Here is a 4365-nt window from a genome sequence, read left to right on the forward strand (position 1 = left end):
TGCTTAATACTTAATGTACTTAAAGGTATCTTCGTTCTAGGGAAGGGAGGTAGGAGCATATATTTAACAGGTCTAATCAATAAAACATTTGCCCAAACGAGAGCCTATTGATTTCATTTACACCTGCAGCCATGGGCTCTCTGCCCCTCCCCCTTGGAGAGCTGAGTTTGCAGAGCATTGGCAGTGACAAGACTGCTGAGGATCAATGAGAACGGAAACCACACTTCGTGGTGGTCGGCTGCATCTGGAGACATAGCGACTTGTAATTAAATGAGTTAAGGAAAAACAGTTGAATTTTCACAGCCAACTCAATTTCTTTACTTAAAGAGTGTTCTTAGCGTGTAGAAGGTTTTCCTGGTAAACGTGGGGCTCTGGAAGGAGGTCTTTGAAGGGCTGATTCTCTAAAAGGAGAAGAAGTGGAGCTAGGAATGGACTTTGTTTTGGGTGACACTCACCGCAACAAGCTCACGTGTTTTATGGCTCCGGATAGAAAATTCTAGGCCCAACTCTTTTTTTTTAATATTTTATTTATTTATTTTTTAGAGAGGGAAGGGTGGGAGATAGAGAGAGAGAGAGAAACATCAATGTGCAGTTGCTGGGGGTTATGGCCTGCAACCCAGGCATGTACCCTGGCTGGGAATCGAACCTGGGACACTTTGGTTCCCAGCCCGCACTCAATCCACTGAGCTACGCCAGCCAGGGCTAGGCCCAACTCTTGATTATCTAAGTAACTTTGACAAATCATTCCTCACCATGACAGCTATGTATGTATCTACAATGTTGATGGTAAAATCAGTCTGTAGGTTTCTAATGACTTTTTAAAAAATAATTAATTCTGCAGTTCATAAATGATAGCCCCAAGCCTAACATTTACTTTTTCTCTTCCCATATTATTTTTTTAAATCTAGAATTTATCTCAACAGTGACTGGTTTTTCTAACAGCTTATACAGCTTGATCCACATTTGGTAAATGTAGCTCCTCAAAAATGCTGGCTTTCAATCTGACTGTCCCCAACTCTGTTTGTGCAAGGGCTCTCCCTTGGTGCCATCATCCCTGAGGGATACTTAGGATAGAAATTCCAAACAGTCTCCATGTCATGTGCCAAGTGGGACTTGAGTGGCTGCCCAGAGCCCTGCATTGAGGGCTGTAAGCCAGTCTGTGTTAGGTTGGGTTGGAAAGAGTTCCGTGGCTAGTTCTGATGGCATTGCCCTTTTCAAGTGACGGAAATGAGGTAGTAGAGGCAACACATTTGCATGGTCAGTCACACAAGGACTCAGAAAGGGATGCAACAGTACTTATTTCCAACACAGGAAGTTCTTTGCTTTCCAAGCTGCATCTGTCACGTTGGCGGAGGAGGCATTCTGAATGCCCTGAAGCTGGGAGTGGTTTCTGGGATTGTGGATGGACCAATATAAGCCTCAAGCTAAAGAGAGCTTGGAAGGGCAGCCCAGGCAGAGGCCTGAGGCAGGGTTTCCCAGAATGTGCACACTGAAGGCTAGGCTGTTGTTACAGCTTTAGCCTCTGACTTCAGGTGAAGATACCTGTCCGCTTGTTTTCAGAGAGTTAAATGCCACTTGGGCTATGCTAAAGCCATTTTTACATGGACCTTACTATGCAAAATACTCATAAACCCTGGGTAAGCTTACAAAAATTCATTTTAACTTAGATTATAAACTATTGTTACTCCTTAATCATAATTACTACTTTTACTAGGGGCATTTTTTTAAGATCTTATTTATTTATTTTTAGAGAGAGGGGAAAGGATGGAGAAACATCAATATGTGGTTGCCACTTGTGTGCCCCCTACTGGGGTCCTGGCCCTCAACCCAGTCATGTGCCCTGACTGGGAATCAAACCAGTGACCCTTTGGTTTGCAGGCTGGTGCTCAATTCACTGAACCACACCAGCCAGGGCTGGGGGTATTTTTTTGAGCGCTAACTTATCTTGAATGCTTGAACCACCAGTTTTCACATCAGCTTTTGTTCAGCTTATAATTAAGACAATAGATTTCTCAGCTCACAATAAGATAGTAGATTACAGTCCTAGAATAGTTAGGCTGTGCCAAATTAGGTCCCTCAAATTGGTCTAGTAATTAATAATTCAATCACACTCATGTCCCTCATATTTCATAAAATAGTGTTACCTCTTGTCTACACCCATTACTCTTTTCTCTAAGTTTTAGTAACACATACCAAATTGTCCATTATTGTGTCACATTCACCCTCTGTTTTTATTTCAGTGTTTTAAGTTGTCCTATTAAGAAGGTGATGAAGCTTGTGTTTTATGTACTTTCTTATACTCTTGCAACAATGAACACAATGCCAGATATAGCAAAACATGGAAAATAATATGAATGATATTAATTTTTTTAAATGAAACCATGGCTTCCTTTGCTAGTCAAGCAAGAAGAGACTAAGCAATAGATCTGATAAAGGGGAATTCAGCATCAGATTCTTTCACTTAGTTACATTTGAAGAAAACTATTTATCCAATGTGTGAGTTTTATGAAACGATGCCTTGTTCCACTGAAACTTTAAGTAACATTGATGTGGACTTAGTTTTTCATAGATGGTCAGCTCTGCCAGAGGAGGAATTTACAAGCCAGTGAAGAATTTAGTAGAGAGGTTGAGGTTATAAACTAAAACTTCATGGGAGGATTTTATCTTTTCTTTTTCAAGTATGTAAGTAATTTTAACTCAAGATGTAAAGAATAGTTTTAAAAATATCTTTTTGGAATGTATAATACAACATCACCTTAGAAAAATCTACTTTAGGTACAAATGAAATCTTCATGTTAGAATTATAAAACTCTCATTTCTCCAAAAAAAGCTCTACTGACAAATTTATGGAAGTAGCTTCTTATTTTAGGAAACATTTTCTGCTACATATATGCTGTAGCCTTCTTACAAGTTAAATCTGAGATGTATGTACTAACTTATTCTAGGGAAGTAAAAAAACTAAAGCTTATCTTAAAGAGAAACACTCCAGAATGTTCATGTAACACCGAAGGAATTGCAGACTGCCATCCCATAATCTTTTAAAATGCAGGAATTGTTATTACTGCTCCACACCCAACCTCCCTCTTCTAAATTTGAAGTCATATGGAAAAAAGATAATTTTCTTTATGGTTTGAATTAGGCAAACAATTTGTAATGCATTGCATCTGGCTCTCTCAATAAGTATGGACTAAAAAATATTTTGAATTCCACTGTAAATTAAACAAAAAATTCTGTTATTCCAGATGTTTGTCTCCTGACTGAGGATTATTTTCTGGGAAAGAATATTAATTTCTGAAATGTCAATCTTTAGGTTCTTGACATTGCCCTTGGTGGTGTTTTATGTCCCTTAAACATGCAGAATAAAGATACAGTTTTGTAAGCAGAATGTAATATGGCCATAAGGAAAAGACCAGAATTAGCCCATCAAGGTATCCAAGATACACCAGGGACTCATTACTTTGGTTATAAGAGCTTTTTTATTCTTTTGGAGTCTTCTGTTAAAACACAAATACTTGTGGACAGTTAAAATTTAAGCACAAGCTAAGGGAAGAATGGGGAGTTGATTATTTGGCACTTCATGAAATTTAAACTTCCAAAGGAGCATAGGCTGTGGGAAGGAGATGTAGGCTATAAAAACAGAGTTGGGTACGACCAGGAATAACCAGATAAGATGAAGGGTTCTTAAAATTGCCTGATTATAAGAACCACCTGAAATAATTATTTTGTTTCATTTTCTTCTTATCATTCAGAAAGAACAAAACATTTTGTTTCTACTAATATTTATTAATCTGTGGAAAACTTCAGGGCAATTATTAAATCTACCAAGAAAATGGAGACTAACAGATAATGATAAGGAATGAGCAGACTTTTATTCTCATTCTTCTTCTTCTTCTTTTTTTTTTTTATCTCAGAAGCCAGATCCATATTAAGTTTTTTCAACAGAAATTCAGGTTTGGGATAGGATCATCACAGATATTATTCTCATTCTTGAGTATGTGCGTTTAAAATGTTAAGTTACAAGTATTTTTCATTCTATTAACTGAGGTGTATTATTTATTATCCAAGGTACTTCACAGATGGAACTAAAAATCTCATTGTGGGCCTCGCATAAATGTAACCATGGCTTTTAGATAATCACTGAATAAATTTTAAAATGGAGGCATGTATGACTAAAAGTATTGCTTTTGATAAAACAAGATGGCCGTGTTACCTTAAACAGGTAAGTGTTTCTCCCCAAAATTCATTTTTTACTTAGAAAACAAGATATTGCTTAAATCATTAAATAAGCAATGGTTTTCTTTTCTCTTTTGTGTTTCTAACAAGCAGATTTGTAACATGTGTTATATATGTTCATCTTGATAAGCC

At 37.3% G+C, this 4365-nt stretch overlaps 1 non-coding gene across 1 annotated transcript; it reads right to left on the reverse strand.

Moving 5' to 3' along the window:
• Nucleotides 1–3904: 3904 nt before the first annotated feature.
• LOC123818199 lies at nucleotides 3905–3975 on the reverse strand. The gene has a single exon (XR_006785588.1). It is a non-coding gene; the product is annotated as a small nucleolar RNA SNORD50 (small nucleolar RNA).
• Nucleotides 3976–4365: the final 390 nt, after the last annotated feature.

The sequence above is a fragment of the Phyllostomus hastatus genome, unplaced genomic scaffold, assembly GCF_019186645.2.
Source record: "Phyllostomus hastatus isolate PE091 unplaced genomic scaffold, TTU_PhHast_1.1 phas_contig_254, whole genome shotgun sequence".
Taxonomy (NCBI): domain Eukaryota; kingdom Metazoa; phylum Chordata; class Mammalia; order Chiroptera; family Phyllostomidae; genus Phyllostomus; species Phyllostomus hastatus.